The sequence below is a fragment of the Anomaloglossus baeobatrachus genome, chromosome 3 (assembly GCF_048569485.1).
Source record: "Anomaloglossus baeobatrachus isolate aAnoBae1 chromosome 3, aAnoBae1.hap1, whole genome shotgun sequence".
Taxonomy (NCBI): domain Eukaryota; kingdom Metazoa; phylum Chordata; class Amphibia; order Anura; family Aromobatidae; genus Anomaloglossus; species Anomaloglossus baeobatrachus.
This window is the reverse complement of record NC_134355.1, coordinates 145,807,034-145,831,421: the sequence shown is the minus strand read 5'-3', so window position 1 is coordinate 145,831,421 and position 24,388 is coordinate 145,807,034. Positions and strand designations below refer to the sequence as shown.

The 24,388-nt window shown below is 44.3% G+C and overlaps 1 protein-coding gene and 1 long non-coding RNA gene across 8 annotated transcripts in view; one reads left to right on the top strand and one right to left on the bottom strand.

Moving 5' to 3' along the window:
- BIRC6 (baculoviral IAP repeat containing 6) overlaps window positions 1-24,388 on the top strand; it is a 533,701-nt gene that overhangs the window by 437,603 nt on the left and 71,710 nt on the right. The gene's annotated exons all lie outside the window — the stretch shown is intronic.
- LOC142296197 (uncharacterized) lies at window positions 4,015-9,513 on the bottom strand. The gene is made up of 2 exons (XR_012751607.1): window positions 8,494-9,513; window positions 4,015-7,242 (listed from the first exon to the last, which is right to left on the bottom strand). It is a non-coding gene; the product is annotated as an uncharacterized LOC142296197 (long non-coding RNA).

The following is a 24,388-nucleotide window of genomic DNA, read 5'->3' as shown; positions in this document are numbered from 1 at the left end:
TCCACCAGCCTCAGCCTCTCTCCTTCCAGCCTCCCCCAGCATCAGCCTCCCCTTCCCAGCCTTCCCCAGGATCAGCCTCTCTCCTCCCAGCCTCCTTCCTCCCAGCCTCCCTCAGCATCAGCCTTCCGCTCCCAGTCTCCCCCAGCATCAGCCTCCCCAAGCATCAGCCTCCACCAGCATCAGCCTCTCTCCTTCCAGCCTCCCCCAGCATCAGCCTCTCTCCTTCCAGCCTCCCCCAGCATCAGCCTCCCGTTCCCAGCCTTCCCCAGGATCAGCCTCTCTCCTCCCAGCCTCCTTCCTCCCAGCCTCCCTCAGCATCAGCCTTCCCCTCCCAGTCTCCCCCAGCATCAGCCTCCCCAAGCATCAGCCTCCACCAGCATTAGCCTCTCTCCTTCCAGCCTCCCCCAGCATCAGCCTCCCCAAGCATCAGCCTCCACCAGCATCAGCCTCCCTCGTCCCAGCCTCCCCCTCCCAGCCTCCCCCAGCATCAGCCTCTCTCCTCCCAGCCTTCCCCATGATCAGCCTCTCTGCTCCCAGCCTCCTCCAGCACGCCGTGCTCCTCTGCCGACACTCACACACCCGATCGCATCCACTCACACACACCCGATCGCATCCACTCACACACACCCGATCGCATCCACTCACACACACCCGATCGCATCCACTCACACACACCCGATCGCATCCTCTCACACACACCCGATCGCATACACTCACACACACAGACACTGACGATATCGCACATACGCGCTTATACTCACAACATCCGGGGATATCACATGCTTCTGGCCATGTGATCCTCCCGCAGGTCCTGGAAGCTCACAACAGCACAGTATCGCCGCCGAGAAGCAAGCGATATCCCAGGATGTTGTGAGTATGTGGATGCGATGTGTGTGTGAGAGTGAGTGTGATCTGATTTGTGTGTGTGTGTGTGTGCTGTTATGTGTCTGTATTTTCCGCCGCTGCAGGTCCTTGATGTGTGGATGCGATGTGATGTGTGTGTGAGGTGTGTATGAGAGTGAGTGTGAGCAGGTGTACACTGGTAACTATGATACACATCGGGTAACTAAGGGACCTTAGTTACCCGATGTGTATAATGGTTACCAGCTTTCACGGCCTCCGTCAAGATGCCAGCATCGCAAGGTTATGTGTGGCGCTGCTGGGATCCTGACGGAGCCGGTGTAGAAGCAAGCGATATCCCAGGATGTTGTGAGTGTGTGGATGTGATGTGTGAGAGTGAGTGTGAGAGTGAGTGTGATCTGATGTGTGTGTGTACTCACCTGGGAGTCACGGCTCCGTGTCAGTTGGGCCAGAGCGAGCGTGCATTGCGTGAGGGGGGCGGGGCCTGCAGAGAGCCGGGGCGAGAGGCCAATCCGTGTGGGGGGGCGGGGCCATGGCGAGCCCAGCGGCCAATCAGCTTTGTGTCACCGTAAGGACACAATTTCGGAGCATGACAGATAGACAGATAGACAGATAGACAGACAGACAGACAGACAGACAGACAGACAGACAGACAGACAGACAGACAGACAGACAGACAGACAGACAGACAGACAGACAGACAGACAGACAGACAGACAGACAGATAGACAGACAGATAGACAGACAGATAGACAGACAGATAGACAGACAGATAGACAGACAGATAGACAGACAGACAGACAGACAGACAGACAGACAGACAGACAGACAGACAGACAGACAGACAGACAGACAGACAGACAGACAGACAGACAGACAGACAGACAGACAGAATAAGGCAATTATATATATAGATGTTAGAATGCTGTATATAAAAGCCCGGTGGTGGTGGCCGCAGCTTATAGGCCCCATATCTGGTGACAGGTTCCCTTTTAATGGGATTCATAGATCTGGATGATATAACGAATGCTTAGAAGCACTTATGGAACTATGAAAATACAAGTAAATAATCCTACTTTGTGGGATTCATCACCTCTCCACAGTATGGGAGGGAAATGTCTGAACGCAGGGATACCCACTGATCACGAGAACATTGTCCCAACTGCTAGGAGGTCCACTGATGTACCGAGCCTTTCTGTTCATACTCTACACACTAATTACTAATACTGAGCACCCGCACCTATGAGCTGTTTTCGGCTCCAATGGTAACTGGATGTGTACAGTGTACGGAGCCTGAACGGCACAACGCTGCCTCCTTTACTGCAGGTAATATTTTTCCAGTGAATATGATCTGCAGTACCCAGGAATGGCCACTACACCATGTATGGAGCTGTGACATTCCGTCTAAGTACACTGTAAATATCCCGCCAGCTAGAGCTGAGGAGCGTTGATCAGTGCGGATTAGCGATCATAGGTCATATGTAATAAGTCCTAGTTCTGGTCACCCCCCTAATGTGACAGAAAGGAGTTGAAAAAAGTTTTCTTAAAAAAAAAAAAAAAGACCACGAATACTGTATAATGCGATAATGTAGTTCTATTTCCTTTTAGTTTGTCCCCGGCTTATTAGCGGGGAATAGTGTAATTATATATGGGATTGTTGCGCCGGAACCAAGTACACCGGGTTTGGATTTTTTTTTGTCTGTAACAATGGCGATGTATAGGTCTGCATACAGCAGTGTACACCAGATATTGTGACATTTTTATTGACAATAATTTACAAAGCTGCTTTATTTTTAGTCTTGCATGTCTTGGAGCACTTTGTAATCTGACAAGTGTCGTGTCACTGGTTTGTAACCGGCAGAACACGTCATTAGCACTTTGACTTTCTTTAGGACAAATCCGATGCATTTGAAAGTTGCGTTTATAGCATTGGCAGCAGAAAAGAATGTGAAAGGGAACCTGTCACCAGGTTTTTGCTATATAATCTGAGAACCGCATAATTAATGTAAAGGCAGAGAACCTGACTCCAGTGATGTCACTTACTGGCCTGCTTGTTGCAGTTTTTTTAATAGATCTGCAGCAGAGAAAACAGTTAGGCTATGTGCGCACGTTGCGTAAATACATGCAGTTACGCTGCGCTTTGTAGCGCAGCGTAACTGCATGCGTCCTGCGTCCCCTGCACAGTCTATGAAGATTGTGCAGGGACCGTGCGCACGTGGCGTTTAAGAGCGCAGCGCTTCGGCTACTGCCGAAGTGCTGCGCAAAAAGAAGTGACATGTCACTTCTTTCCTGCGCTTTGCCGGCAGCTCCTGCTCTGTCTATGGCAGGAGCTGCAGGCAGAGCGCATGGAATCGGCGCTCACTACGGACATTTCTGCAGCGATTTAAAGCGCACATGTGCTCTTCAGATCGCTGCAGGAATTTCTGCAGTGACTGTACGCAACGTGCGCACATAGCCTAACTATCAGTTTTCTGAATCCTGAGCCTTGTATTATCACGTACGCCACTGATTCTGCCAATGTACAGGAAGCTGCCAATCAGTGGTTGAGGTGGGGTTTCACAGAGCAAGAGGACTACATGGCACGTGACAACTGGTCATCCAGTGATAATCTCCTGTTAAAAACCATTGATTTTATTGAAACTATAATAACCAACCCATCGTGCAATTGGGGTTTATGCCCCTATATCATGCTGCTGTCAGATGAAATGGCAAATACCAGCTGATAGATTCCCTTTAATTATATTGTCCTCATTATTTTTAGTCCACAACCACAGGCTCTCCAGCTGAGATTAGCATTTGCATACAGCTCGATTTTGGAAGGTAGGGGGATGCTGTGGATCTTCTTAATTACAGTATGTATAAGAATAAAGTCCTTTTTTCAATACCTTCCCATCCGCAGCTAATAGATTTATCAATTGTAATACTCTATTACTTATTTGTCACTTCTTATCCACTGCTTTATTGGGATTCAGCGCCATTTTCTACTTGATTCCACATGATCTAACTGATCACTTGTTGAGCTTCCTCCTGTCTAATCTTCTCCCTATACGGTTGCTGACTGTAAATTGCTGATGGACCCCCGTTATCAGACGATGAATCGTTCAGCCTTCGTTCATCTTGCCGCAGAACTGCTAACACAAACACTAATCAGAGTTAACTTTAGATGATTATTTTATTAAGATCATAAACAGTACATTTTAACTTTGCTCATCAGTTTTCATAGGCTTTGTTCATTTCCATTTGTTAAAGGGGAAACTGCATAAAAGTAGAAGAATATAATTTATTGGAATTATTGATTGTGGTCTTTTAACTTTGTATAATTCATATTGTTTTAAAAAAAATCTGTACCATCCATCACAGTTAAATCAGTTTTGATCTGTTAACAAAAAAGAGCGTTACTAATCACTATTGATGTGAATGTCCGAAGCGCACCACCAGTTATATACCTAAAGCTGTGTGGGGTAAATGCCTTTGTTCTCATTTACTCCCATCATTCCTCTTGACGCCCCGTACACCACAATGACAAACATGGGGTTTGTTCTTGTGGTTTTCCCCAGTTGAGCAGCACTTACTGTACAAATAACCGCCATTGGCCAAACATTGGTTCCATATGTCAGCGCCATACCAGAAGGGGGACCGGTTGGGGGGAGAGTTTTTCTTTTCTACCTGCAATTGCCCATTATTTTATTACCTCTGACTGTATATTCATAGATGTACTTTTTTTTTTTTATACAAGTCTTGGTGTGGGTTTTTGTTTTTTCTCTAAAATGTCAGATAATCTCAGTCTTACCACGGGTGAGTTTCACTGCCATCGCCATTACCACAGCCTTCATCTCCACTTTGGAGAGAGTCTTCAGTATGGGTCACAGACTGGACTGGTCAGGCAGTTGTGGGGAATGTCCCCATTAATGGTGTAGAAGGTATCCAAATGTGAACCTTCAGCGTCCAGAGGCAAATCTTAAGAGCATACTCGCTGGCACGAATTTAGGGTAACGAATGTCTGCCATACCTGTATGTAAAGATTGTTTTCTGCATGACAGATGTGGATCAGCCCTGTAGGTTAAGATACTTCCTACCATTTGGTAACATGGTTTAGTAAAAAAAAAAAAAAAATTGGATTTGGATAGAGCCAAAATCTCATACCTGTCCATTAAGACCCCTAGTACCTTAACCCAGTGAATGACTTGCAAATTATCAGGAACAAGTTCATTCTTCTTTTTTTTTTCCTTTTTTATTAGCCAAAAGTTAAGCATGTCATGCGTTACATCATCGTTTAGATTTGTGATGGTTTCATCAGTAATGTAATTGGCTTATTGGTCCAATCTTTTGGAAAGCTCAGTATGTTACAGGAATTTTTTTCTACATTTCAGACATTATTGCTCTTATAAGTTAGGTCTCTACTTGGGCACTTCGTGTGGATTGAAAAAAATTTCGGTTAAATTTTGAATAAAAATTGTAATTTTTGATTATCAACGTCAATGTGATGAATTAATGATGTGTTTTATAGCCTATTTAAGGCCGGTTAGACCTGAGGGGTTACAAAGTAGCTCTTTATCTTATGGGTTGTTCCATCTCATCCTATGCTGATAGACACAGCACGTGTAGATTACGGTAATCTGCACCTCTGACCTTTTTTGCATTAAAGAATGCTTTTTGGTAGGCTCTGTGTCTGGATGTTTCCATCTACATCTCCTTACCTATGCTGAAATCTTTTGGTCTTCTAACTATAGAAACAAGATCATCAATGGGTTTTGTTTTTTTTTTGTTTTTTTGGGAGGGTTAGCTGTATTGCATTAAAAAGGCCCACAATAAACAGTTTTCACCTCTTTATTTTGTTGGCCATCTTGACCTGCACACTTAGGGTCACATTATGTGAATATATTAAACGACTGTAAAGAGATTTCCATAAAAGAACCTGAATTCATTGCCCTGTCCTGACATTACCCATTGTCGTATTGTAATAATTTAATACATGGCTTTTCTTATGGAGTGCACGGTGTTGGAACTTAAATTCCATAACCAAAGCAATGTAAAGAGGACATAACTGCTTAGCTGGCAGAACGTCTCCACTGGTGTATGTGCGGTCCATAGGCGAGTCATGTCAAGCACCAGCTTCGCTGAACAAGAAATCACATTTCTACAAAATGACCTGAAATGACAACATGGCAAGCATATGTTAACAGCATAGTTACCCCTAGAACAAGCTGGAAAGCTTGTTCTGGGTTTTCAAGATATATGACTGGTTAGTAAGCAATAACCACCCACGCGTTTCTCACTATGCTCCATGTTGGTGAAACTGGTGCTTTGTTATAAATGATAGTTGGTTATAATTTCAATGACGATCCCATCAGTGGTGTCGGAGCTATATGTGACACCTCAAATTGGTGAAGCATTAGTTAGAATAATGGAGGGTATGAGGTTTAGTACACACTTTGCTTAATTTACAATGTGCCAAAAAAAAAAAAAAAAAGCTAGGCCCTGCGTTTCTCGTTTCCAAGCCATACATAGTTCCATTTTGTAACCTCACAGATTCTAGCATTCCCAATGCCAACATATAGTGCACTCCTCCTGAATTATCACCTCTCCGCACGCTTAGAAGCTTACTCATTGGCCACCAAAGCCTTTCATTGTTCCAAACATTCATGACTTGATGTGACCGCCTTCACTTTGTCTGCCATGTTCTTGATGGTAAGATACAAAGCAATGTGGGTGACAAATTTAGAAATGCGCCTTAGAAAATAATAGAAAATGAATTGCAACAAAAATCTAATCCAGCCATGGTTGTGTCTGTATGGAAGTATATCATTGAAAATTTATACATGGAGTTTAAGAAGACTTCTTGAATGTTTTTCCCTGTTGAGTGAGTGAGGTGCCATAAGATGGACAGAACTGTACAAATATTTCCTGTATCTTGGGTTTTATGGCAGTAACACAGCACTCATGGGCTTGTAGAAAGGTGATGCACAGTTGCACCTCTGCACAGGAGTCCTCTCTTCTCATCTTGGTACTCCTATCTACATTGACATATACGCTCCACTGCCCATGGTCCACCTAGGCACTTAGCACTGGAATGTATTGGATGGTCTGGGGAGTCCCTCCTTAGAATTGTCTTGCCCCCTGCCATCATTTATATAGTCAGTGAGGAGTTGCCCTCCCCGGATAAGCACCCGGCGTAGAGAGAGACCATCAGAGGGTGGTGTAGATGTATACAAACACAATGACAAAGAGATTGAGCACAGTCCCTATAATTCCCAGCATGGCTAAGATGGACTCCTCTTTCTCTTCTTTCTCCTCTTGCTTCTTCACTTCTGCTGCTGCTGCCGTGATAGCAGATGTGACCATGTTTCCCAGAAATGTCTTCAGCAATCCACCGAAGACTATCTAGAAGAAAAGGGAATGGGAGAGAGAACTACATTTTACTTTCCGGAATGTATCTACTGTGCAGCATTCATGCAGGTGTTACCGAAGTTTAAGGAGAAAAGTTACTCTGATACTAGTGGACAAACCATAGACTGACTGGTGTCCTCCTGAATCTCTCAGGGGCACTCGCTAAATCATGGAAGGGAGAATGAAGACCTAAACTAGAATTGAATGATTAATAGGGACCCAACAGGTCGAATAATAAGTATTCTAGAAAGTATTTGTCTAAACTAGGCACGTGCAGCCAGTCATCCATTGTGTATTTGTATTTAATGTATAGTTGGATCCCATGTAGTGGACGTGGCTATTGACAAACTGATAAATTGAGTGCTCTATAATCCATTTGTACACTTGGAATTGAATTGCCAATTAACCCTCTTCGGTGCTGGAGAGCTCAGGTTTGTTCATTTGGGGACCCCTTACCGAGGAGGAATACGGCTGTTTCTAGTCGCTTGCTTTGCCACATCATATCGTTATGTTACAAGTGTTAATCTAATTATCATTAATCAGATATTGCTATGCATTCCCCCCCCCCCCCCCATCTCAGTCCGTTTCCAGGGTTAGCAGACTTATCGAGACATTTTGTGTAGCTCTTGAGGATGCCATGTTTGTGTCCCAGCTCTTGGGCTCGTCACACATTACATGCATGCTTTTGTACATGTGAACGATTCTTTTGTCTAAAATGTAGCTATAAAAGGCTTTGTAAACTGCTGCTTTAAGGAGTAAAATGTGATTTGTAAATGTGTATGACAATTGTGATCACCCTGAATTGCATTTATAGCATTTTTACATGTGTGGAAGCCTGACGGCATCCATGTAGCATTACTGATCCTCTCATGCAGCAGCAAGTGTAGCCATTGTTATATTAGAGCTCTCCATTTCATACAGCCCCTTCAGTGGTCTTACAGGGGGGATAAAGAATAATCACAAAAAGCAATTGTGCACGGTCTGCCCCTGACCAAGCCGTTTCATTCCAAGCATTCATGGTCTTTCTTGTGATGAATAATTAAAACTGGCTAGCATTAATAAAGATTGTTAGTGGGAGGTGTAGGCTGTGTGCAATTCTTTGTCTCCATTGCTGAGGGTACTGTAGTTCAGCGCGCTAAATAGAAGCCGGAGCGATGGCTTTGTTCTACCTTTCCATTGACAATTAGTGGAGGGAATCCTTTTGTTCGCAGCATGCATACATTTAAAATGAGAATGGCTCCTTACCCTACTCTGCATCAGGAGTACAGTGGCATCAGGCATCCTTCTGTGTCCTCCGCACAATGGAGAGCCAAGGCTGTATCCTCCAGCAGAGCCGTAGCACACATGTATACATGTACTGTCCCTCTCCTTTTCCCTTCTTAATAATGAATGGCAAAGAGCAACAAAATTCACGGCTGCTCAGTCTCATTAATCCAATGAATCCAGGCGACGTGAAAAAGATGCTACTCTCAATATTGATCCACAGCGTGAGAACAGCTTTCCAAGAGGCTTGTCCTCAGTTCAAATCCAAGTTGTGTTTTTTTTCCCCCTCTCCGGTAGGCAGCCCCCGCTGATGGATGATTTGTTTATTTCACTGTATATGGAGTTTGCTCTTTCATTGACTTTGTGGATTTCCATTCCAAGATTTTTTCTTGCTCATTCCTCTGGTGTGTCTTCTTCCAAGGAACATGATTTTAGGTCCAGGAGGATTTTTCATCCCTGAAGGTTGGCATCCAGTAAGCTATGGAAGGAGTTCCCAGTTCCAGGCACGCTTCACACCTAAGCAGGGATTAGTGGTAGATAATTCCAAGGCATCGTCCTGGACATGGCGTAACTCAGCAGCTAGCCCCAGTACAGATGAGTGGCCATGTTCTGGGTTGCGTTACAGTAGTGAGCCGTGACATTGACTAAACACGCACCTGGCACTTGCAGAATAAAGGAGCTACAAGCTGCCCTCCCAGACAGTGAGTTGCATAACAATGCGCAGCAGCACCATTGTCAGGCCAGGCACATTTGAAATCTGCAACCATTCCAGCGAGTAGCTTGTGCATACAGCAGGGGAGGGGAGCGAGAGCTAACCCCAGTCCTGTAAGCTCTATGGGAAAGCTGCGTGACAAATGGTGACATTAGAGCATTGGAGCTGAAAAGCGGCTTCTACCTTTTTTTTTTTTTTATTCTTCCTCTTTTGTTGATTTTTTCCATGCTTAGTTACGACGGGCATATTGTTTTAAGGGAGGCACTACCTCTTTATAGTCACTCCTTGCAAGCTCGCCACCCAAATCAGATGGGTCACAGTGTGTGCGTCATCAAGCTGTAACCAATGCTGATGACTGGAGGGTAATGTCCCTCGAGCATCTGTTTATGGAAAGCAATTATTTGAACTAACCTTCTGAAAATTAGAAAGTGTATGTGTGCGCTCTTATGCTTGTGTGAGCTTACGTCGGAGAAATTTGTATCAATTTTTTTTCTTTTTCTTCTCAGCAACATGGAAGTCTTATTCATTGGGGTTTTATTAAAGCCTCATAGAAGCCTTTAATGATTGAGAATCTGGAGCAGCACTGCTGACCTACAAAGGAAAGGTCATATAAATATGCTGACTTGCTTTCCATGAAATGGCTCCATTTCTCACATGTGAATGTATCCATCTACCGTAAATAAGTAATTGAGTAATGGCAAAAAGGCCTGTCCTATCAGCACAAATGGCTTGAATGTTGTCAAGGCAATAGAAGAGAGAAAAAAAAATGGGATTCTATCTAAGGCTGCTTTCACACTACGTTTTTTTATCATGCTTCCTGAACGGTTTTTTTAAAGCAAAAACGGATCCAGTGCAAATGTGTTTTCATTTCAATGCATTTCCAATGGACTCGCGTCAACATGCGTTCACATGCGTTTGCGTGCGTTATAGTAAGGATCCAGCGACTTGCAGTTTTTTAACATTTTTCAAAAACGCTACTTGTAGCTCAAACTCATGTGAACGCTGGTATGCTGATAGACAGGATCCTGCTTGCTCTACTGAGCATGCACAGAAACCAGCTTAGCGCGATCAGTCTCTCTCCCCCTCCCTCCCCCCCCCTCTCCCCCCACCCTCTCCCCCTCCCTCTCCCCCTCCCTCTCCTCTCTCTCCCCCGCCTGAGAGCTGCGGACACTCGTAACCAAGGTAAATATCGGGTAACCAAGCAAAGCGCTTCTCTTAGTTACCCGATGTTTACGTTGGTTACGTGTGCAGGGAGCAGGCAGCCCGGCTCCTAGCAGCTGCGGATGCCGTAACCAAGGTAAATATCGGGTATTCAAGCAAGTTACGCGATGTTTACCTTGGTTAAGAGCCTCCACAGTTGTCAGATGCCGGCTCCCACTCTCACATTCAGTTCCACTGAGTGCCAATCACATGACTCCAATGCCCGCCCATAAACTTAGTGACAGGATCCTGCAAAATAACATATGCGTTTGCATGCGTTTTTTTGCTGTAAAAACAGGATCCGCTTTTACAGCAAAAAAACGTTCATGACGCATGTTAAAAAAAGTAGTGTGAAAGCAGCCTAAGTTTACAATTTGAAATTTTTTAGAAAAAGAAAAAAACAGCCATACCAGTTAACGCGAGAAAAGCTTCAAACTATAAGAACGTGTAGAAATAAATGCATATTATTTCTGCAAGAAAGATTATTTTCCAGTCTTCAATTTACGCGATGCAAATATGTTGGACGCCTTCGATATATCCGGCCATTTTTCTTCCTAAAGGCGAAGCTAAATGAAGTTGTTGCGTTTTGATAGCACTACAGCTCTTCTCTTCTGAAGAATGGGGTCCTGATGCAATATCATATTTTTCCTGTGATGGGAGAACTCACTCACGATGGCCTTCTAATATTTTCCCTATTTTTAAATGCACTAAAATGGCACGCATGCATTTTTGCAACCATACTATTGTGAGAGCATAGAATCCATTTTGTTGTTAATGTCCATCTTGTCCTATAATTAATGATGTCATAGGGCTCAGCTGATGGGCGAGGAAGTTTTACATTTCTGTTCACGCCTCTACTGCTCTTATTGGTGCATAGGCCAAAGGGGACTTTGTGACCCTATATAAATTTGTCACATGTACTAATAAAGGACAAATTTTTGAGTACACCATACTAAGCATGTGTGCTGTACTGATTTCCTGAGCGCTCGTAAAAAAAATCTTATTCGGAGTTCAAGAGGCATAGGAGGAGTGTATTTCGCTCACACTGTGATGGTAGCAGATTCTCATAGAAAATTGCATTGCATCATCAGTCCAGTTCCTGCTTTGTGTTTTATAAGCACAATAATAATGTAAAGGCTCAAGCTTTAATTAATGAAGACCAGTGTTTTTCACATTGGTCTTGATAAAGAGGCGTGCAGGAGTCAGATGCTCTCGATTCCTTAACAGGCGCTCACCTATTAATGAATCCAGCGCATCTCGCCACAAAGAGTTGTGCGCCTCCATGTGCATCTCGCCACAAATGTTTCTTTGGGGGGATTGGAGTAAGAATTGTGGCGTAAGGACCCGCCACTTGTCATGGATTTGACGAGCAGCAGTTGCCACGACCCACTTTGTCCTAATTCCACGCACTTTGTTGGACAAAAATGGTGTAAGAACGCCAAAAATTGCAAAATTTAGAACCGCCTCATGTTGCAACAAAACTTTGTGACTTGTTAAAGCATTTTACACCAGAATATTGGCATATGAGCTTTCATAAATCGGGCCATCACAAGCAAATGGTTGAAAAATTAGTGAACTTTCCTAAGCGAAATTAATTAAATCTGGCATGCAATAATTCCAGAGAACGTGTCCCATATTTATTCATTTTGGGCATTATGTTTTATACTTTGTTCTGCCTGATTTTTATTTAGTCGTGTTAAAGGTTGATTGATTGTTGAATACAGTGCGCTTGTTAGAGATCCTTTGCTTTCCTAGCTGTCCATCAAAATGGCATGTGCGACCTCCTTGGAGAGCAAATGAAGTTGCTTTTCTGAAGCTTGTTGGCTCAAGTGTTTCATACACTTGTGTTCCTTGGCCATAATGTACAACAAGGATCTAAAAAGTAATGTGATCAAGATGCCTTGCTTTCTTACCTTCCAATGCAATGCATAAACTCCCTATATAACGTAACCTTTAAAGTGTAGGGGGAAAAAAAAGTTAATGCACCATTCCAGGGGTTTGTTTTTTCCAGCTTTTACTGACACTACTCCAGTCCCACAGCTCCATCTTACGACAGTAATTTTTGACTGATCAGAAGACAGAAGTTACGTCACAAGCTCTCAGTGCAACTCTGAGAGCCAGAATGAGGCTCTCATAGAGTTGTATTGAGTTGTGACCTCCAGGGCGCTCCATGAAACACCGGAGCTTCCAGCAGGTCACAAATCACAGGAGACCGAACGGTGCAGTGTTGATAGAAGATGAATTTGCTAGAAGGTGAGCATATGACAGGCATCAGGGGACTTAGATTTAAAGCACCATTCCAGCCGTGCAATAAATATAAAAACCCTGGAGTGATGCTTTAATGTTCATTTACACAATGGGAATGAACCTTGCTAAAAACACTTGTCTGCTGATCTGTGCCAATCATCCGACAAAAAAGCAAATCGCTCTTCAAGGTGAAAAGATCTTCTGTGCTGCACAAAGATCCTCATTCTCTGCAGCACATTGTTTCATGTAAACAGGCCTTGTGCTGCTGAGAACAAAGCCCGCATATGTGCAATGAACAAGCTGAGCGAGCATCTGATGCATGGTCTTCCTATTTAAACAGGACCATATATGACTGCTGTCAGGCAGGCATGTTGCCATTTGGTGGTTAGCAATGCACTTCAAGCAGTGTAAACGCACATATAGTCTCTGCTTACCTCTGCATGAATCTGAACAAAATATGTTGCATGACGCCGCCTTGTGACCATAGAAATATAAACATAGCCGTACTGTGCCTTACTGTCTATCAGCCTAAAAATTAAAGGGAACTTGTCACCAGATTTGGTGACTATAAGCTGTGGCCACCACCACCAGGCTCCTATATACAGCATTCTAACATGCTGTATATAAGAGCCCAGGCCGCTGTGTAGAACTTTAAAAAAACACTTGATAATACTCACCTAAACGGTCGGTGCGGTGCACGCTGGTCGGATGGGTGTCTCCTGGTCCGTTGCCTTCTCTTTCGTCCATCTTTGTCCTCCTTCTGAAGCCTGGGTGCATGACGCGTCCTATGACATGCACACAGGCCTGCATTGAGGTCCTGCACAGGCGCACTTTCATCTGCCCTGAGTAGGGCAGATCAAAGTACTGTTGTGCGCATGCGCAGCACCTCAATGCCGGTATTGGGATAAAGATGCGCACTGTTAGGCCTCAGTGAGGGTTTTTAAAATTATTTTTTTTCTATTGCCCCGCATCCGTATGCCGTCCATATAACGTGCATTTGTTTTTCTCAGCAGCTAATAATCAACCATCTTTTATAGGACCATTCACAGTATCGTTTGCTGCCCAATGGTAGTATATCTGTAAAAAATCGGACAACGTACGGATGGTCCTCGTAACCTCCGTTTTCCTTCTAGCGCTTATTGACTTGCATTGACGAGTACTTCTGTTTTACGAGACCATACACAGCATGCTGCAATGTTTTTCCTCAGATCGAATATAGCTGAAAAAAATCGCCCATCAGCACTGCATAACATTGGTCCTAGTACAATGCGTATTTTTTTATATCAGATTGCACTTGTATTTAACACTAATGTGATCGGAACCCTTCATTTTATCAAATAGCATTTTCTTTTTGATCCTACATGCCTGTGTTATTTTCATTGACTACATTTTATTAGTGTTCCTGCTAAATAATCAAATTTATGTGGAATCAATCCTAAGCAAACTTACTTTTGATGTTTCTTTGGGGCAGGATAGTAAATTTTATTTACAGCTTCTTTCTAGGAGCCTAATGAAAACTCACAGCTCCCTCATTGATCTCTTTAATTACCTTAACCAAGTATGGGCTTCAGCAAAACATATTGCCTACGCGCTGTGTACAGTAAATACGCTGATATTAAGAGGATTTCTTGTCTTATCCACAATACCTGAATTTATTGTCCGGTAAGGTGAAAGGGTGGTCATCGGTGTGTAAGCGATCAGCTGTGTGAGCTTTACGTTCTAACCTGCTGTAAGGCACAATTTATTTTACAATAAATACTTTTTAGGACAGTTTTATATTATGCTTCTGCTTCCATCAGGGGCTTTCTTCTGAACCATAGTATGCTACGCTATTGTATTCAGCATGAAAGGCAGATAACAGCAGGGGGAATAAAACTGAATCAAAAGTTTTCGGGTACATGCCCACAATCAGGATCTGCTGCGCCTTGGACGCGGCGGGGCCGCGAGACTCCTCCACAGGAGACCGCAGCGGCCCATGACCACGATCAGGGTTCGGGTTGCTGCGGTCTCTCGCTTGTGTTCTCCCTACGGAGGATGTTTGCGACTCCGCAGCAAAGAATTAACATGCTGTGGCTAGGAAAGCCACATCTCAGGTCAGTTTTCGCTGCGGCTGCACACGCACAGTGGGCATGGAATTTCTATAAATCCCATCCACTGTGCTTGTACTTTACATTGCAGCGTTTTGGACGCAGCAAAAACACACTGCCTACTAAACGCTGTGAACTCTGATCGTGGGCATGTATCCTTAGACTTTGGACTCCGTTATTCTCATTCTGAATCTGCTTTTTGGGTTCTTCAGATAAAAGCCCTTGAAGGATGAATGCATGAATGTAATGTAAAGTTAAATCCAGACATTGAAGAGTAAACTTTTTTCATTTATTTTATTTAGTTTTAGAATTTAGTCCAGCATGGGGAATCATTCAGAATTACAAACCACTTTATTAAGGGATTTTTCTTTATTCCTGTACAAAAAAAAATTATGCAAGTGGCTTTCACACCCACTTTTCCTACAGTCTATTTGCATGATTTTCGCTGCATTCATATCAAAATATACCCGTTTGGAGTACAGAGGATTGTATTGAAAGGGATAGCACTAGTAATGGGCATGCACTTACATGCTCGGGTGCTCAGTACTCGAAACGAGCAGGTAGGACTGGCTCAACTCATCTACCAAATATAATGGAAGGCAATGGGTAACTCGAGCATTTTTCCAGAAGGACTTGGAGAAAAATGCTCGTATTTCCCATTGACTTCCATTATACTCATGTGCTTGCGTGAAGCCTGAGTGCTCAACCTGCCCGTTTTGAGTACCAAGCATGGTATTACTCGCTCATCACTACTCGGCCATGTCCTCTTCTGAGTGTTCTCATCTCTGCTGTGGTCACCTCGCTGCGGTGGCCCTCTCCAAGCATTTTCCTCTAGCTTTTCCTTAGTTAGTGAGGTCAAGTGCTTGAGTCGAGCCCATCCGAGCATCCAATCTGCCTATTTCAAGTACCGAGCATAGTATTGCTCACTCATCACTAGTCAGCCATGTCCTCTTCTGAGTGTTCTGCTCATTGCAGCCTTTGCCCAGAGTTGCAGCATGCGTTCGCCCTCTCCAATCATTCTCCTCTAGCTTATCCCTAGAATTAGTGAGGTCAACCAGTGTTCCTAACCCATCACGCTGCTGTACAGATTTGGTCTAAGGGTACCTTCACACTTAGCGATGCAGCAGCGATCCGACCAGCGATCTGACCTGGTCAGGATCGCTGCTGCATCGCTACATGGTCGCTGGTGAGCTGTCAAACAGGCAGATCTCACCAGCGACCAGTGAACAGCCAGCAGCGACGTGCAAGCGACGCTGCGCTTGCACGGAGCCGCCGTCTGGAAGCTGCGGAGACTGGTAACTAAGGTAAACATCGGGTATGGTTACCCGATGTTTACATTAGTTACCAGCGCACACCGCTTAGCTGTGTGTGCAGGGAGCAGGGAGCCGCGCACACCGAGCGCTGGCTCCTTGCTCTCCTAGCTGCTGTACACATCGGGTTAATTAACCCGATGTGTACAGCAGCTTCATGTGCAGAGAGCCGGAGCCGGCAGCACAGGCAGCGTGAGAGCTGCAGAGGCTGGTAACTAAGGTAAATATCGGGTAACCACCTTGGTTACCCGATGTTTATCTTGGTTACAGCTTACCTCCGCTGTCAGACGCCGGCTCCTGCTCCCTGCTCGCTTCATTTGTCGCTCTCTCGCTGTCACACACAGCGATCTGTGTGTCACAGCGGGTGAGCGCCTTTGAAGAAAACGAACCAGGGCTGTGTGTAACGAGCAGCGATCTCGCAGCAGGGGCCAGATCGCTGCTCAGTGTCACACACAGCGAGATCGCTAATGAGGTCACTGCTGCGTCACAAAAAGCGTGACTCAGCAGCGATCTCGGCAGTGAGCTCGCTGTGTGTGAAGCACCCCTAAGCCACATCACTATCTCCATGCACTCCAGGAAGCTAAAAAAAAAAAGCCTGTTATATGTCATTAAGCAGACCCTCTTTTCCCCATGTGTACTGTAAAGGAAGCATTGATTTTGCTTCCACATGCAAGCTGTATGCATCACTGGGGGGTAATGAGTGCAGGTTGCTTCTGTAAGCAAATCCAATGCTTCCATTACAGTATACTATATGGGGGCAGTGAGGGTCTGTCTGGGTTGCTGCAGGAGATTGTCCTGATGAGCACAACATTCAGGTGAGAAAACGGGTACTGAACATTATACTGCCAGCATCTGTACTCCAAAGATGTATGCTTTGTTATCAATACAGCTGAATTCAGGCAAATAGTCTTGGGAAAGGGAGGGGTTTGGAAGTTTCATGATACATGCCCGACATAAAAAGTGAAAGTTAATTTAATCTTTAAGGCGTTCTTTCCAGCTACTGACGAGTATTTTGCTACATACATTACTGACTGAAATATACTTGAAGTACTACGTCATAAAGAAAAAACGATTGTTGGAGCCTAAAAAGTCATTTTCAAAAACGTAATCTGTTCTTTTCGCTTGTTAATGCAATATGTAACATGTAGGTTCTATATTGATTGTGTGGTAGGTTATGGATTTTGAAGATGGTGACCTGGTGATGGCTGTCTGTACGGATTTAAAAGGGTTGATATTTTTTGGTTATTTTACTTTGAGTGAGGGGCACCTTCTCCCTGCAGAGTGCGACACAGCCAAGCACTACAACCTGTATGGATTGCTCCTTTCCAGTCCGTGCAGTGGAACAAACGTACGGTTTTTAAGAGTGCTTACCCTTCTTCAGTCAAGTCACATATTGAGTTATGAAATCACAGCCTGAGAATCCTTCCTATTCAATGTATGTTATGTACAGACCAGGAGAAGTGGCGATGTATGGACGTAGCCTCCTGCAATGTACACGTGCCGCTCTGTGTAGCCATGCCGCTTCTGTATATTAAAACCAGTCACAGAGCACAAATAAAACCTTTAACGTTACCTAGTATCCTATGTATTAGGTATCATTCCATGCACGAAGACACTGTTATTGGGAATGTCGTCTGAACGTCCTATGTGAAGCTAGCTGATACTTGATTGCTTTGGTGTCTCGGCTGCCGAGTGTTTGTACACTGGACTATATTGTACAGTCTACTGAAGTACAAATTAACTGCTAATCTGGATCTATCAAGGAGAAGCTTCACAAGATCAGCAGACGGGCTGCTTAATATTCTGCCAGCCACATTCTGGATATCACAGTGCTTCATGTTAATTCAATAGGCGTGCTGCAAAAGCGCCTCTAGTTGTAATGAATCTTGTGGTTTGAAATAACAATGAACTTGAGGAAGCTTTTGCAGCTTTATATATTTTCTTTTTTACTTTATTTGTAGTAGACCCCTAAAGATAGATGTAAAATGTTAACCTGCTCTCATACATGCTTCATATGATTTAATGTAGGAATCTGGGACTGTTGAAACCCCCATCAGATACAGTTTAACAATGAGTTGATTACAAAAAATTGTATTGTAGAGCAGTGGTCCTTTTCCAAGAGAATACACAAAATAAATATTATATAATGGAGGGGAAAATCTGTCATGGGATATCTGGTTATAGGAATGGTCCTCAAAAACAAAGGGGAAGAGGAAATTTCTACAATATATAGTACTAAAAGAGTTGTCCAGGACTTTAACATTGTGCGCACATCGCCTAAGGATAATTCTTCAATGTGTTTTTACGTGTTTTTCGGGTGCATTTTTGGTCTTAAAACTGCATGACTTTCCTTCCCCAGCAAAGTCTGAGTTTTCATTTTTGCTGTCCGCACAGTGCAGTTTTGTTTTAGGTGCATTTTTGTGGTGACCACAAAGATGCAACATGTCAACAAAAACGAGGTAAAACGCATGCATTTCTTTATGCCTTTTTTACCGCCGGTGCATTTTATACGGCCAAAAACACTTCATTTTTGTGGTCACAAAGGAAACGTGCGCATATAACCTTAGTAGATCTTCGATGTCTGATCAGTCAGAGTGCAATACCCGGCTCCTCCACCAATCAGCTGTTTCCGATGTGCCGCCGTCACTGGCTGGAACTACACAGCACAGCCTCCGTCAACTGTAAAGTGGCCACAGCTTGGTACTGCATATCTGCTGCCTATTCGATTCAGTACTAAGCTGATGCGCAGTACCCAGTCATTTGGGCTTTTCTGATGATGGAACTGTGCTGCGTAACTCTGCAGCTGAGTCGTTGCAGCCAGCGGCGTCATCGGGGAACAGCTGATCCTCGGGGATGTCGAGCATCACATTCACATCAATATGAAATTAATGACCTATCATCAGGAATAGACCATTGCTGCTAAGGTTATAGACAACTCCCTTTAACATACCATCAAGAGGCTAAGACTAGGGATTTGGATGCGACTAATACAAGTTGTGTGAGCTTATAACTGTTACCAATCAAGATTCTAACTTAACATTTATATTTCATACATTGTTTTTATTTTTTTAGCACATTTTATTGAAGATTATACAATATAACAAGGTTATTTCATAGAACAAAAGAACAAACCGCATTTTTTATTGCTAATTAATATTGGCTGGAAAAGTTGACCCCACCCTTAACATACCATGAGTCAAATATTTTAACCAAAAGCCTAAGACACTCGTTAGACACCTAATATCACATACTTTAGTTCTCAGGCGATGAGGAGTATTCTCTTATGCTTAATGTGAGTCAAGTGGGAAGCAAACCAAGGTTTTCATTCCCTATCAGATTGTTTAGGGCAGTGTCTTATTTTTAGATTTCACCTTCTCATGGAAATCTGCAGTATTTACCACATTGATCCAGTGTGAAATCCACAGGGGTCTTCTATCGATACAACTCATGGTTAATAGCTTTACGAACCAAAGCAATTTTTCCCTGAGAAGAGTGGGAGAGTTAAGGCCCAGTCACAGTAAACAACTTACCAGCGATCCCAACAACGATACAACCTGATAGGGATCGCTGGTAAGTTGCTAGGAGGTCGCTGGTGAGATGTCACACTAAGGCTAAGTTCACATTTCCGCTAAAATGTATCAGTCACAATCCGCTGCTCTTGTAAACAACGGAATCAGTTCAGCGGATTCCGTTGCTCCCATAGACTTGTATGAGCAGCGGATTGTGACTGATGATGCTGCGTTGCACCCTCCGCCCGACTGATCAGTCGTGGAACGACTGACCGTTGGGCGGGAGGAACGCAGCATGTAACGTTTTTTGAGCAGCGTGATCCGTCGGATTTCGCTGCGCATGCTCTCTGGCTCCCTGCACACGTAACCAGCTTTGGTTGGTTACCCGATATTTACCCTGGTTACGGTGCAAGGAGCCAGCGCTAAGCGGTGTAGGCCCGTAACCAAGGTAAATATCGGGTAACCAAGGTAAACATCGGGTGCTTTGCTGTTACCCGATATTTAGTCTGGTTAAGTGTGCAGGGAGGCCGACACTTCCCCGCTCTGCCCCGCCCCATCCCGCACTCAACACATGTATGTACACACACACACACACCTGTCCCCAGCCATGCAGACAAGCACTGCCACTGACACCCTCGTCTGGCCCCGCCCCCCGCTCGGCTCCGCCCCCTCCCGCACTCCGCATGTACACACTCACACACACACACTCACCTGTCCCCAGCCATGCAGACCGCAGCACTGCCACTGACATCCTCAGCGCCTGGCCCCGACCCCCGCTCGGCTCCGCCCCCTCCCGCATTCAGCATGTGTATACACACACACACACACACACGGCCCCGCTTGGCTCCCCCCCGAACTCCGCCCCCCGCACACAACGGAATCCGACAAAGTATTCTGTTCTTTGTCATCCGTTGTACAGCGCATCAGTCACATGTGTCAAGCGACGCATGTGACTGATACAAAATGACGGAAATGTGAGCTTAGCCTTAGCGACGCTCCAGAGATCCCACCAGCAACCTGACCTGGCAGGGATTGCTGGAGCGTCGCTACACGGGTTGCTGGTGAGCGGTCACACAGGCAGATCTCACCAGCAACCAGTGACCAGCCCCCAGCCAGAAGCGACGCGTGGAAGCGATGCTGCGCTTGGTAACTAAGGTAAATATCGGGTAACCAACCTGATATTTATCTTGGTTACCAGCGTACACCGCTTAGCGCTGGCTCCCTGCACACCTAGCCACAGTACACATCGGGTTTATTACCCGATGTGTACTCTGCTACGTGTGCAGGCAGCAGGAGCCGGCTTCTGCGGACGCTGGTAACCACGGTAAACATCGGGTAACCAAGAAGCCCTTACCTTGGTTACCCGATATTTACCTTCGTTACCAGCGTCCGCCGCTCTCACACTGCCAGTGCCGGCTCCCTGTTCCCTGCACTCCTAGCCACAGTACACATTGGGTTAATTACCCGATGTGTACTGTGGCTACGTGTGCAGAGAGCAGGGAGCCGGCACTGACAGTGAGAGCGGCGGACACTGGTATGGAAGGTAAATATCGGGTAACCAAGGTAAGGGCTTCTTGGTTACCCGATGTTTATCGTGGTTACCAGCGTCCGCAGAAGCCGGCTCCTGCTGCCTGCACATTTAGTTGTTGCTCTGTCGCTGTCACACACAGCGATGTGCGCTTCACAGCGGGAGACCAACAACTCAAAAATTGGTCCAGGACATTCAGCAACAACCAACGACCTCACAGCAGGGGCCAGGTTGTTGCTCGATGTCACACACAGCGACATCACTAGCAACATCGCTGCTACGTCACAAAAGTTGTTCCTTAGCAGCGATGTTTCTAGCGATGTTGCTTAGTGTGACGTGGCCTTTAGCCATGAGGCCGGGTCTCCTCATCAAGGATTCCCAATAAACACACTTTATGGCAGAGTGGTACAGGGCACTGAGCTTATTGCCAGTGAAACATATTTCAGGGAGATCAAAGCTTCCCTCCAATCTTTCCCTGATAAGGAAGGTATTAGTCTTTTATTGGGCCTCAGCTAACAATGGTGATTAGGAGCATCTCCTGCTTAGTATAAAAAGGAGACTCGCCCCTTTGAATTCCAATCAGGGTTTTAGGATATTTCCAACCCCTGGAGGCTAGGTATTTTTGATCATGCATTAGTTGCAGATACGTAAAGAAATTTATATGCTAAACACGTGCCGGAAAAATCAAGGATAAGAGTCCATACCCCCTCCTGGTAGCTCCCTACAATATGAGTGCTTACCTCCGGGTGCAACCACCCGATCTCCCCATTCCTTTAGATTATTAAAAAAGAAAAGTCATCACTAACTTAGGTATGTGGTCATTGTGCGTGCACATACTATCTGAATTCCTGACTTTTTAATTGAGATGCCTCCTGAATGCGGCGAATGGTGTGAATTGTTTAATTTCCTTTGTGACATGATTTATAATATTGGCGCTAATCATAGCAGACACTTCTAACCATTCGTTGCAGTTATAAAATCTTTGTGCTACATATTACTTATTTCTGTTCATTAAATCTATTTGGGCCTGTCACAATGATTCATCTTATTGTCCTTGCAGTCTATCAGTGGAGAACTAAAAGTGTATATATAGTATTTAGCTGTGCACCGAATACCAAAAATAAGTGTCTAATGCTGCAAAATGGTGATCACAGGCTAATCTAGAAGGAATTGGGATAAGGGTCTAAAACGTATACTGTCAAATAATTCTCCTCCTTGATGGCACCATGAATTAAAAAGTTAAGTTAAATACACGATATATATATATACATATATATATATATATATAGGAAATTCCAACTCTGCCTAACCCCCCCCCTCCCCAATTCTTTTTTATGTGAGTGTATACTTTGCAGTGTTTAATATGTACAGCACAGTTTTTCACAGACCCATAGACTTCCATTAGCCATTTTCGTCTGTGATACCAGAGAAATATACAGTCATGGCCAGACGTTTTGAGAATGCTACAAATATTAATTTTTACAAAGTCTACTGCTTAAGTTTTTCTAATGGCAATTTGCATATACTCCAGAATGTCATAGTGATCAGCTTAACAGCAATTACTTGCAAAGTCAATATTGGCTAAGAAAATGAACTTCAACCCCCCAAAACACCTTTCGTTTAATATTTCTTTATTGTTTTCAAGAAAAATTATATAACAAAGCATGAATATAGATAATTTTGTAGTGCCCGGTTTTACAGAATATGGAAAAGTTGCAGTTTGGTCTGGGCATTTAAATCTTATACAGCATATACTACAGTGAACTTTATCGTAGGTCTTACAAGAAAAATTCTTCATAACATCCTTAATGACATCTTATCCCAAGTATATATCAATCATAGTTACATATAGTTACATAGTTACTTAGGTTGAAAAAAGACCTAGGTCCATCTAGTTCAACCTTCCTCCACCAGTTCTACATTTAGTCACTAAGTCATTTATAACCAACAATGTTTTGTGTACTGAGGAAATCATCCAGCCCTTTTTTAAAAGCTGTTATAGTATCTGCCATTACTACCTCTTGTTGTAGTGTATTCCACAGTCTGACCGCTCTAACTGTAAAGAACCCTTAAGAATCGTTTATCTTTTGTTCTATTTAATATGTAGATGCCAATATCATTCTGTATAATCTTGCCATATATTTCAACAAGTAAACCTATGTACACTAATTAGATAAGCAAGAGAAGGAAAAGAGGGGAAAGAAAGAAAAGCAAGGGATGAAAGGAGAAGATGAGGGAGAAAGAGAAGAGAAAGAAGGAAAACACGAGAAAGAGAGAAGGGGAGACTCTGTAGGGTTCTGTGACGTCGCACCACACCACCCTCCCATCAGGAGGGCCACTTCGCCCCGCCAAACATCAGTGTGGCAGCGTGCCCGTGTGTAACCAGGATTGGAATTGTTGTGTTTCTCTGAATTGAAGCCACGGATACCAGGTGGAAAAGCATAGTGAGTCTCTCCCTTCATCAAATGCTCTTATCTCTTCCAAACGTCTCAGGGCATCCATAGCCCCCACCCAGTCTGATCTTCTCAATGTATAGGTGGACCTCCAATGTTTCGGTATGATCTGTCTCATTGAGATCATGAAGTATGAGAGCAGACCTCTCTTCGCCTTAGAGATTGCCCCCCCCCCCGGTACATTGAGAAGAGTGCCACTTCCGGCGAGGGTGTCACTCCCACTTGATGTAAATGATTATAGAGAGCAAAGACGTCTTCCCATAATCCCTGGATCCCTGGACAAGACCACCAAACATGTAGCATTGTGCCCACAGAGGACTGACACCTCCAGCAAGTGTCTGAGACCTCTGGAAACATTCTGTGGAGCCTGGCGGGTGTCCTGTACCACCGTGCAAGGATTTTATAGTTGAGTTCCTGCATTCTACATGAGATGGTGGATTTGTGTGTTAGGTTAAATGACTTATACCACTGTTCTTTGGAAAAAGTCTTTCTCAGTTCTGACTGCCATTGCCCTACATACTCGGACAGGTCCCCCCCCGTCCCTCCAGACACTGTTATGTTGTAGATTATCGAGACTGTGTGGGGAGGTGTTTCTCGAAGGAAACATAGTCTGTCAAATGGAGTTAAGTCCTTATGCATCTCAGATCTCGGAGATAGAGAGTCTACAAAGCTATGTAGTTGTAAGTATTGAAACCAATGACTTGGCTCTCTTGGCTGGTCATCTAGCAAGGACATCAGTGGTCTGCAACCCTGTTGAGTAATGACATCTTTAACACGTGGGATCCCTCCCGTTGGCATTGAAATCAAGCTGGGACGGATTTCGTGAAGCCA